Raw genomic sequence first — 12,654 nt, forward strand, 5'->3', positions numbered from 1 at the left:
TTGCAGATGGAATGATCTTGCTTTTCACCTGACTTTAAAATAATGAGCGCATCCTGGATTCGTGGGTGGGCCCAGCATAACCATAAAGGTCTTAAGTGGAGATGAGAAAGGCAGAAAATTCAGAACCAGAGAGGTAGTAGCACTGTGAGGACTTGCCTGACAGTGCGGAGGCAGGTGCCAGGAGCCAAGGAGTGTGGGCGACTTCTGGCAGCTGCCAAAGGCAAGGACCTTATTTTCCCCCAGAGCCTCCAGAAAGGACCACAGTTGTGCCAAGACCTTGGTTTTAGCCCAGTGAGACCCATTTTGTACTTCCAACCCCCAGAATTGTCAGATAATACAATTTTTGTTAATTCTCACCTGAGGATATTTTTCCACTAATTTTTAGATAGAGTGGAAGGGTAGAGGGGAAGAGAGAAAGAGAGAACCATCAATATGAGAGGACACATGGATTGGCTGTCTCCCGCACCACCCCGACTGGGGCTGGGGATCAAAACTGGAACCCAGGTACATGCCCTTGACCGGGAATCGAACTCTAGACCCGTCAGTCAGCAGGCCAGCGTTCTAACCACTGAGCAAACTGGCCAGGGCTTAGATAATAAATTTATTTATAAATATGTTTTTATTGATTTTTTAGAGAGAGAGAAACATCAATGTGAGAGAGAAACATCCATCAGCTGCCCCCTGCACGCCACCTACTGGGGATGGAGCCTGAAACCCCAGCATGTACCCTGACCAGGAGTCGACCTGGGACCTCTTAGTCCATGGGAAGATGCTCAATCTACTGAGTCACATCGACCAGGCTAAATTTATGTTGTTTTAAGCCACTAACCGTGTATACTTTGTTTACAGAAACAATAGGAAAATAATACGAATCTTAACTTCAGTGCCAACCCCTTCGAGAAGCTTTCTCTCTCTGACCACCTTATATCGCCAGTAGCACCCACCCTTCTCTAGTTCCTCTCCTGGGCACCTCCAGGTGCTAAGCACTGTATCCTAGGGATACAGCAGTAAGCAAGACATTAGAAGTCCCTGTCCTCGCCCTGGTGGGGATAGTTCAGTGGTTAGAGCCGCAACCCGCACACCAAAGGGTCTCAGGTTTAATTCCCAGTCAAGGGCACATACCTGGAGTTGTGGGTTTGATCCCTGGCCTGGTCAGGGCACATGTAGGAGGCATCCCATCGATGTGTCTCCTCATATCAATGTTTCTGTCCCCTCACTTCCACTCTCTCTAAAAATCAGTGGAAAAAATATCCTGGGTGAGGATTAAAAAAAAAAAGTCCCTGCCCCGGCAGAGCCTACATGGGTGAGGGTGGGGGCACAGTAAACAAAGGAGAATAGTCAACAGTGTGGCAGGTGGTGAGAGAGGAGGAGCGGTTGCTGGGGTGGTTGCTGGGGTCGGGAGCATCACTGCAGGTGTCGCTGGGCAAGGGCGGAGCGGTGAGCACGGGGCAGCTCTCCCGGGAAGGAGCCGGCCTCGCAGAGCAGCGAAATGAGCAGCGAATGCAGGGCCACTGCGCTAATTCAATCCCCGCCAGGGCCGTTGGAGAGGCGAGTGGAACAAGAAGACCGTGGGGCCGACACCCACGCACCTGGACACAGGTTGCCGCCCAGCGCAGGGGCCTGAGCAGCGAGGAGAGGAGGCTGGACCACAGTGAATGACCCAGGGGGGAGTGGGAATGTGCTCGGGTCAGAGGGGAAGGGGGAGGGTTGGGCCGACCTAGCAGCCTCTGTGAAACCATGGCTGTCACTCTGGGGAGCTGAAAAGCCTGGGGGAGTCTGAGCAGAATAATCTGGTTTGTTGGAAAGGATCGCTCTAGTTGTGTGGTGGGCGTTCGGTGCAAGGCCTGTGAGGGCCCCCAGGATCTCCCAGGGTCCCCCAGGAACCCTGCACGGTGGCCGTGGCCGCGGGGGAGATGGTCTGCTGGTGGAGCCAAGGATTTGCTTTCAGACAGCAAGTGGGGTGCGGGAAGGGCAGTGAGGTTCACATCTCGGCTCCTTCCGGGGCTTTCAAGTCTGTCAGTTGCTGAATTGCTTACGTGCTTGTTACCCTGCTGTCTCTCTGTGGCTGGAAGACCCACAGGGTGGGCCTGTGTACCCAGCCGGGCACCTCCTTCAGTGTGTATCGAGTGAAAGAGTGGGTGGAAGGCCCTAGCTGGGTAGCTAACTGGTTAGAGCATCCTCCCACTAGGCCGAGGTGGTGGGTTCGACCCCTGGTCAGGGCACATATGGGAAGCAACCAAGGGATGCAGAAATAAGTGGAACAACAAATTGGTGGTTCACTCTCCCTTCCTCTCTCAAACCAATAAATAAAAATGAAGAAAAAAAGAACGAGTGGAAAATCAATTTTAATTTGCATTGTGCCAGTAAGACATCTGAAACAAAAGTCACTGTTGACGCAGGGGCAACGCTGGGCAGAACCCCAGGTCCTGCGACGCCACCTCTGCCACACCAGCGCTGTGATCACAGCCTCTGGCCTCCCATCTGCAGTCCACTTCCTGCTTCTTTTTGAAACGGGAGCCATACGAAGTAGTGGCCTTGGACGTGCCCCGGTTAGGAAGCAGAGGCACCGACGATCTGGAATTGGCTTCACAGAGGAAAGCTCCCAGCGCGCTGAACTGGGCCAGACCCCCAAGAACCAGGAGCGTCCCCCCCGTTCCTGGGGTGAGGACAGGCCTTCCAGAGTGCCCCCCTCTTCCCGACTGCAGGAGGCCATCTTGCCAAGTTATTTGCCCTGATGACTTAGGAGGAAGACGAGTGTTTTTCTGCATTGTGCTAACAAGCTCCTGTTTGCCCTGTTCTCACTTTCCTGTCCATCAGAGCTCACGCGGCAGCTGCCTGGTGAGACAGTGCGGCCGGGCAGGGAGGCGGGGGACCTGCTGCCGCAGCCGTCAGAGGAGACGCCCTGGTTTCGCTCCTGGTCCAGGTGCGGTCGGATGGCCACGCCTTTGTCAAGCGCAGGCTGGATCTGTGCCAGGCAGCTGCATCTCAGTAACGCGCTTCTTGTGGGTTTGCTCTGTGAAGTTGAGATCTGACAGTAGGAAGCAGATCATTTCTACTCGATAAGGTCACCTTTTAAACTTGCTGAATGGACTGATTTACCCTTGAAAGAGGAGGATGGACGTATTCCACCGATTCGTACATAATATCATGAGAGACTGAATATACAAAAAGACAATGACCAGACCATATGTAAAAATAGAACTCTGGCCCACAACCGCAGCAGCCTGCCCGGGAAACCATGCCCCGAGTTCCTGCCTGCTGTCAATCAGACTTGCAGGAAGACACCTTCCTGTCCCTGCTGCCAATCCAAGGAACTAACCAACTTCTGTAATGATGGAGCCCAAGTGACCAGATCTAAATGAATAACCCACAGCTTCCCTAATTTTTGTCACGCCGGCCTTCCAATTTAGGGCCAACCAGAGAAAGCCAAATAGGTACCCTTAACCAATCACACAGGACACCAGCTTTTAGTGAGCCCGCCTCCAGCTTCCCCAGGCCCATAGCCTCCCCCCCTCCCCAGCCTTCCTTTCCCCCACTACACAGCTTTCCCACTCTGCCTGCCTTTGAGCCTTTGCCAAAACCGAGTGACGCTGGCCCACTCCTTTGCTGTAGCGAGTTCCGAACAGACTGCCTTTGCTTTCTCGTCTGGTCGGTCTTCGCTTATCTCCCTGCTTAACAGAGGCCCCGTGCGACTTGAGTACCCGTGCAGTATGTGTGCACCCAGACACGTACAGGTGGCACACAGGTGGATGTTATCTTAAAAATTAGTTTCAACTTGTGAATGACTGGATTTTTTTTAATCCTCACCTGAGGATATTTTTCCATTTATCTTCAGATAGAGTACAGGGCTGGGGGAGAGAGAAACATCGATGTGAGAGAGACACATCGATTGGTTGCCTCCCACACAACCCTGACCGGGGCCGGGGACTGATCCGAAACCCAGGTACGTGCCCTTGACCAGAATCGAACCCGAGACTCTTTAGTCCGCGGGCCTACACTCTAACCACTGAGCCAAACCAGCCAGGGCGTGAATGACTAAATTTTAATTTCACAGTTCTTTAGCAAAGATCTAAGTAAAGATGTTTCTAGCACTTACCAAGAAACGACTCTGTCCAAAATGTCATGGTTGTAAATCGGCAGCGTTATCCTAGAGGTGTAACCTGTGCTCTGTGTGAGAACGGGTGGCCAGTTCCTCGAAGGGGCAGCCTGAGATGGAGAAACTAGCACAGACCGTTGTCCTGATGGGGGTGGGAAGTCCACCCCTACCCCTGGGCCTGCCAGCCTCACTCATGGTGGGTGGGGAGCCCCAGGGGAATGCACCTTCTTGCCCAGACATCTTTGGTGTACGGATGGGGGTGGGCAGAGGTTTGTCCCCACCAATTCACCTGTCAGACACACCATTGCACAGCCAGCCCGGGGTGAAAACCGCAGCCACCATGCCTTCCCTGAGGCCCCTGCTGGGAGCTGAGGGTGACAGTCCCCAACCACCAACACGACCCAGTTGCCAGCCTGGGCTGAGGGCAGCACAGGCTGGGATGGGGAGGGGGAGGCTGGGAGCAGGTGGCTGAGAACCTTCTAGTCCCAGGACATAGGACTGCCTGTTAATTGGGTTCTCCACCCCGCAGACATCCATTATCCCATTAGACTTCACTTACAAAATACAAATTTAAAGGTAAAATTGTTAAAGATTTCAAGACAGTGACCACAGAGCATGATACCTTGACCACAGGGCCCTCTGAGCCTGGCTCTGCGCAGCCGCCCTGGCGGCAGGTCCCCCGAGCACACCTCGTCCCGGGGCACAGGTTTACATGCTGCAAGCAGAGTGCACAGAAATGTAACGGAAAATGCTCATTACTGATCCCGTCTTGTTCACAAGTCCCCATCCCTGCTAAGGGCAGACAAAAGGGAAAACATTTTAAACACACGAACTTGCTAATCAAAGCTCACTCCGTCTCTTCGGGCCTCAAAACCTTCTTCCTCGTTGACTCATGCATCCAGGTAACAGTTCAAGTGCAGCCGGTTTGGGTTCCCTTTGGGGCCCCTCTGTGCTCCTTCCCAAGACAGGGTCCCGGCTCCTGCCTCTGAGGTGTGGCTGAGGTGGTTCCCAGCCGCCTGTCCTGGTGCCCACTGGCAGGCCCGGGTTCTGGTGCCAGGCTCATCTTGGCCCTTCCCGCTGCTGCGCTGACCCCGAGGAGGGAACAGGGCCCTGGCATCTGCTCCCTTGTCTCTCCCTACCTGCTGGGAACGTCCCCAAGTCACATCCTCTGACCGTGAACCCTGCTTCTGATCCAAGTCCTCCAGACCATTATTATTTCTTCAAGGGGAGCCTTGGAAAGCCAGGGAATCCCTTTGCTCTCTGCACCAAGCTCGGTTTCAAGACTCTTGTCACCTACATTCTGTTGGTCTTGACACTCGAAGGTAAAAGGGTCTTTTTTCCTCTTGTTACATTCCTCCTATAAAAGTCACCATCTTCCCTGAGGCAAACAGAAGTCTCCGGCTGAATAAGAGAAGGAGAAAATTATTAATACATTAAAAATGCATTCCTTTTTTACCTCTAGCCTAGCATTTACCACAAATATACTAAGATTGTCTACTTATCTGTCTTCCCAAATAGAGTATAGATTTTTCCATTTTTTGTTCAGATAGAGTGGGAGGGAGAGAGAAACATCGACATGAAAGGGACACATCGAGTGGCTGCCTCCCGCACTACCTAATCAGGGCTGGGGACAAACTGCAACCAAGGTACGTGCCCTTAGTGGGAACCGAACCCAGGTCTCTCTGGACCGCAGGCCAACGCTCTAACCGTTGAGCTAAACTGGCCAGGGCAATATCACTCGTTTTTTATGTCAAGTACCTAAATATGGTGCCTGGCACTCTACAGGCTCTCAGAAACAGATGGGTGGGTGTTTGGTGGATGGACGTGTGGACAGACAGATGGACGGGTCGGTCAATGGATGGATGAGTGGCTGGATGGAAGGACAGGTGTACAGGTGGATAGATAGGTGGATGAATGGATAGATAAAAAATATTCAAAATATACCTCACAAACTTCTGCTTACATCTCTTTGGCCACCACTGTGTCACATGCCACCCTGAGAAGCAGGGGAAGCTGGGAATACGGTATTGTAGTTGTGGTGATTTAAAATGGGCCATATTATTATCCTGAACAAAATTATGGTTCTACTGGTAAGAAAGAAGGACAAAGTGGATACTGGGCACGCCACTGGCAGTCAGTCAGAGGAGCTGCATTTCAGCAGAACATTGCGGGGTGCATAGAGGGAGGGGCGCTCTGAGCTGAAGAAACAGCCCGAGCAAAGGAACGGAGGCAGAGAGCCTGCTCCTGCACATTCTCCCTCATTCTCCCCTCGTGCTCCCCCAGTAAGCCTCTGTGAGTCTGCTCCCATCTTGGCATTTGTTTCATGCACGGTCCCAACTAGCACAGTGAGTTTGTCTACTTCACAATTCTTCGTTTTTGTTTTTTTAAATTTTTTTGTTAAGCCCTGGTCGGTTTGGCTCAGCGGTTAGAGCGTTGGCCTGTGGACCAGAGAGTCCCGGGTTCGGTTCCCGCTAAGGGCGTGTACCTCGGTTGCAGTTTTTCCCCGGCCCTGGTTGGGGTCGTGTGGGTGGCAGCCACTCGATGTGTCCCTTTCACGTCGATGTTTTTCTCTCTCTCTTCCACCCTCTCTCCCTCCCACTCTATCTGAAGATAAATGCAAACATGTCCTCAGGTGAGGATAAAAAAAAAAAAAGAAACATCTATGTGAGAGAGAAACATTGATCAGCGGTCTCCTGCACGTCCCCTACTGGGGATTGAGCCTGCCACCCAGGCATGTGCCCCGACCTGGAATGGAACCGGGACAATACTCAGTCCACCAGCTAGGAGCTGTTTATATTTTTTAACTTTAAAAGTTCTCATTTTGAAGTATTCCTTTGCAATTTATGTTTGTTTTTGAGATTTACTCATGTAGGTACATGTGCTTGCTGATTACTTATTTTTACTACTCTACAGTAGTCTGGTATATAAATAAAGTGCAATCTATTTATCTTTTCTGCCTCTGCTAGCTTATTTCCATCTTTTCTCTGTTACACTGGATGCTGCCGTGGACATTCTTACACATAGCTGTAATGCTCATACACAGACGTTTCCTGGGGATGTTTGCCTAGAAGTAAAACTGCTGGGTCCCAGCACATCAACAGATAGTGTCAGATTGCTGTCTACAGTGGTCGTCTACCCTTTGCGTCTCTTAATCTCTCTTGACGTTTTTCATATATTTATCTCTCTACTTTGCATTCTGGATATTTTTTTATATCTTCCAGTTTGTCAATTCTTTCTTTAGCTGTGTCTAATATGCCATTAGGCCTGTCCTGAATCTAACTTTCATTATTTATATTGTTCATTTCTAGAAGTTCTATTTGGAGCTTTTAATTTTGTTTATTTAAAAATGTTTATTACAGAAAAATTTTCAAATGTATATAAAGTTAGAGATGAGAGAATAAGGAACCCCTCTGTACTTATTATTGTTCACCTTTAACAAGTATCAACCCATAGCCAGTCTTGTTTTATACATACTCCTTCCCACAGCTCCCCACCCCGAGCTTATATTAAGGTGAATCTCAGGCACCATAGCATTTCATCTGTAAATATTGTTCAAATCTGTGTTTTCTTGTTTTTCTAATGCATCATTATTTTCTCCAGAGTTTGAGTCTTTCATTTTGGTCTTTAATCATTATACACAGTCTTATTTAGATAGAGTCTTAGGGCTCTAACCCTTCTGTCTGTGGCATCTCCTGATGTGTTCAAGATGACCAAGCATCGTCCTGATATACCAAGGTTACGGGTTCAACCCCCAGTCAGGGCACATAAAAGAAGCAACCAGTAAATGCATACATAAATGGAAAACAAATTGATGTTTCTCTCTCTCTCCCTAAGTCAATGAATTAAAAAAAAAAAAAAAAAAAAAGACCTCTTTCTTCACATATATTAGAATTTAATATTGTGAACTCATCTTTGGATGAGCTTGTTTTTTTGCTTTGGCATTTCCTGCTACCTGAATTTCAAGTGTCCCTCTAAAACCATTTTGCATCTGCTTTTACCAGGTGGTTTCGGGTTATCACCAGCTTGGGAACAATTTTTTTCTCTTGAGGTAGACTCCCAGACCATGTGTGTAATCTAAATTTGGAACTCAGTGCAGACATGCAGTTTGCATTTTTCAGGGGATCCTCTTTTAAGCCCCCACTGCTCTTGCCTGTGCGGTGATAGACAGGCTTCCTTGTTATCCCCTGCGCCAGGGGACAGGTTTCCTAGCCTACAGGTCAGTTTCAACTGTCCACCTCCTGTGGCTAAAGATCTCATCTCTTGTCTCTACATCTCATCTCAGGGTGGAGGCCAAAGCCAAGGGCCGTGGGTCACCCTCTGATATCCTTCCACCCCTCACTTGCATCCTGCCCTGAGGCAGCTATGGGGTCAAATCACGTGATTACCCTCTTGGTTTTTCCTTCTTTATGCTGCCCCCTGGGGATATCCCTGTCTTGCTGGCTCAGCCTAGTACTCACAATTTACCAATGTGGTCATATTTTATCATGCATTTCTACATTTTTAGGGGGAGAGCTTTTTTTTTTTTACCCTAGTCAAGAGTTTGTCAGAACTCAGTCCCCTTTATTGTGAAAGCTGGTTTGATTTGGTTTTGTTTCTTACAATTAAACAATACACACTCATCGATCAGTTACCAAAGCACGGTGCTGCAGTCAGACCCCTGCCCCGGAGCCACTCAGAGGTTCGCCCATTCTCTCTGGTCCTTGCCTTGCCAGGGCTTTGGGTTTGAACGGGCCGCCTGCATCACACAGGCCCACTCACACCCCGGTTCATGGGGACTACACTCCAGTCACCCTGCGGAGCCTCTGAGGGCAGAGCCCTGCCCCTCTTTGGTTTTGCTGTGGTTTTGCTGCATCGCCATTCGGATAGCGGTCTGTGCCATTCCCATTTTGCAGAAACTTCAGAATTCTGGAGTTTGCTGTGATGTGGCCTCTCTGTCTGTTTTCACTTGTAAATTGGCCACATTCCTCTCCAACGCTGCCACGAAATAGCCAACCAGCAAAAACAGGCCGAGTGCTCATAGCCAGTTCTCCTGGCGAGAAAGAAGGCGCTAAGAAACGGAGTAATTTCACCCTGTCGCTGCCCTTGGCACAGTTGCTGCCGTGTCGTTGCTTACGTGCTGCGCTGGACGAGGGCCCGGGCCAGGCCCCTACCAAACACCCTGCTCCGAGCTTCTTTTGGAAGAGGGTGACATGCTCTAAAATTAGACTGTGGTGATGGGGCACCGCTCTGCAGATATACAGAAAGCACTGGGTTGCACACTCGAAGCAGGTGAACTTTATGGTATATAAATTAAATCTCAGTAAGGCTATTGTTTAAAAGTGCACGAACCCTGGCTGGTGTGGTTTAGAGTTAGAGTGTCAGCCTGTTCACCGAAGGGTCTTGGGTTTGATCTCCAGTCAAGGGCATGTACCTGGGTTGCTGGTTTGATCCCCGGCCCCATTGGGTGCATGCAGATGTTTCGCTCTCTCTTTCCCTCACTCCTCCTCCCTCTCTCCCTTCTACTCTCTCTAAAAATCAATAGAAAAATATCCTTGGGTGAGGATTAACAACAACAAAAAAAGAAAGTGAATGAAATTATATAGGGGGAAAGACCTGCTTGGGTGCCCAAGCCCTGCTGTGACCTGCTCGTCCGGATGACCTTAACCTTTAGCCAACTGCTCCTCCCAGGTACCACCCTGTTCTGTGTACCCTGACTTTGTACAGACCCTCTCCTCCCCCTGGGACGCTCCTGCCACTGACCCCTAGTTACCCTGTGTGGCTGAGCTCCAGTGTGACTTTCCCCAGGAAGTGTCTCCAACCCTCTGTGAGTCCCGCCATGTCCTGGCTTGGCTGCCACTGCTCTGGTCACATCGGCTCCAGTTTTTCAGTGTCTTAGTCATTCTGCTCCCTATGACCCGTCTTGGTGCCTGGCGCCTGGCACCTTGAACGATGCTCAGTGTTTCAACTAGAGCCGGTTGGCATCGTGGGTCTCCCTATGGTGTCTGCACCCGCTACACCAGGCGCTCAGCTGGTGACAGTGGAGCTGTGTGGACGACAAAGCGTGTGGCTGGCACCCCTCCTGCGGTCCTTAGCGTTTTCCTAACCTCTGATTTAGCAATCACCAATTAGCAATTTCGGGAGATCCACCTTCCTTGTCTTTCTGGAATGCTTCTCTACTAAGGTACTTTTCCCTTGGAGGTGGGGGGGGGGACTAGGGGGCGACATGTACTAACTGAATGAAAGAGGGAAAAGGCCAGTTACCATTCAGCCAGGAGAGAAACTGATTTCTCCTATCAGCTGTAAAAACTGACAGCATTACCCTGGCCGGTTTGGCTCAGCGGTTAGAGTGTCGGCCTGCGGTCCCGAGAGACCCAGGTTCGGTTCCGCTAAGGGCATGTACCTCGGTTGCAGTTTGTCCCCGGCCCTGGTCAGTCGTGCGGGTAGCAGCCACTCGATGTGTCCCTTCACGTCGATGTTTCTCTCTCTCTCTGTTCCTCTCTCCCCCTCCTACTCTACCTGAACAGAAAATGGAAAAATGTCCTTGGGTGAGGATAAAAAAAAAAAAAAAAACAAACAAACAACTGACAGCTTTATCAGAAAACGAGCCGGGGCCACGGAGCCCGGCAAGGCGGTGGGGAGGGCGGTGCAGGCGGAGGGCAGAGACCGGTGCTGCGCGGAGCCGGGGAAGTGCACCCAGAGGCCTCGCCCTGGGAGGTGAACCCCGTTCTCTCACCTGGCCCCTCCTTTCCGAAGGCCCCCAGGCAAGAGGCCCAGCACTGTCCAGGCTTTATCCCCGAACCCGGAGCTCTGACTCTCCTAAGGCGTCTCCCTGTGCCCCCGTTCCCTCTGACCTGAGCTAAAGGCAGCCACGTGGAGTCTATTTATGGGAGCGCTCAGGTCTGGGGAGCCGCGGGGCCCCCAGCTCTCCCTGCGTGGGGGCGGGGCGCGGAAACCCACTCCAGTGTCATCTGACAGACAAGTCCTTCTTGAGAGCCGCATGGGTAATTTGTCCTATAAATCAGAGCTTATAAAGCAGATCGGAGTTAATAGAGCTCACACTCGACAGCTTTAATGTGAGAGGCAGCGCTGAGCAGAAAGACTGGGAAAGCACCCTTACTGGGCCTGGGGGGAGGATACTGATTAGCTTTAAAACAGAAAGCCATCGCCCTGGCCGGTGTGGCTCAGCGGTTAGAGCGCCGGCCTGGGGACCGGAGAGACCCGGGTTCTGTTCCCACTGAGGGCTCTGCCTTGGCTGCCGTTTGTCCCCGGCCAGCTGGGGTCGTGCCAGTGGTGACCACTCAGTGTCTCTTTCACATCGATGTTTCTCTCTCTCTTCCCCTTCTCTCTCTCTCACTCTATCTGAAGATAAATGCAAAAATGTCCTCGGGTGAGGACAAAAAAAAATAAAAGTAAGAAAAAATAAAACCATCCATTTTCTGTTTTAAATATAAGGATGTTTTGCTGAAACAGAGGCGGCCAATGAGAAAGATACAGCAGAGGATCCGAAAGAGACACAAGACTAGAGCAGGTTGTTGTTCTGATTGGAAACCCACCGGCGGGCAGCTGGGGTCGTGTTTTGTGTCGGGTTCCAGACCATGTCCTCCCTGACAGGCAGAGATGAAGCTTAGCAACCTGAGAGCAAGTTCAGTAACTAAGAACATCACCCCCTCCCCGGGGCACCTATGTGCCCATCACCGGGACGAAGGGAAGGGAATAGTGAGCACGCAGGGATGCTCATTTCTCCAGACGTTTGTCTTCCGCGGGTGTGACTCTGGGAAAAGCATTCGGGGGTGATAGTTCTGGGCTGTGGTTTTCTGAATCACTCCCAAATGCTTGTGACCTGGGATTCCTGATCAGGCCTCATGTCCAAAATCTTCTACTTTTTTTATGCTGCCATTATGGTAGGTATAATAAGGCAGTAAACTTAAGGCCTCTAATACCCAAGAATTGATTCTGGATAAAATCAGTATGTTCATAAGTGCCGTGTCCTTTAAGAGGTTATTTGAAGGCCTCTTTCAAGTTGGAATGCTGATTTTTTAGGTTAACAGCAAGGAAATTCTAGCTGTTGTTTACAAATAAATCCCAAACTATTACTGGCTTTAACACAAAAGACGTGTTTCCTACCCATAAAACAGATCAGTATGTGCTCATGGTTGGTTCACGGCTTCCTCCACACGGTGACTCAGCGACCACACCTTTGCCGTCCTTTGGCTCCACTGCTCCCAAAGGCTTTGTCCATCAGTGCAAAGGCAGAGCGGGGAGAAAGAATGCTTACTTTTTAACTACACTGGCTTGGAAGCGACACGCAGTACCTCTCCTGGCCCTGTCAGCAAGAACTGTTCATTTTGCTTCGCCAGAGTCCAGGACAACTTGGAAACGGAGTTCCTGGCTGGACAGCCACTTGCTGGCAACACCTCTGTGCTGTTGAGGGGAGTATGACTTTAAAAACAATTTTTTTTTTTTGAAAGAAAGGGAGAAGGAGAGAGAGATAGAAACATCAATGAGAGAGAACATTGATTGGCCGCCTCCTGCTGTCCCTCATTGAGAATCTGGCCCACAACCTGGGCACGTGCCCTGAC

The sequence above is a fragment of the Molossus molossus genome, unplaced genomic scaffold (genome assembly GCF_014108415.1).
Source record: "Molossus molossus isolate mMolMol1 unplaced genomic scaffold, mMolMol1.p scaffold_m16_p_10, whole genome shotgun sequence".
Lineage (NCBI taxonomy): Eukaryota > Metazoa > Chordata > Mammalia > Chiroptera > Molossidae > Molossus > Molossus molossus.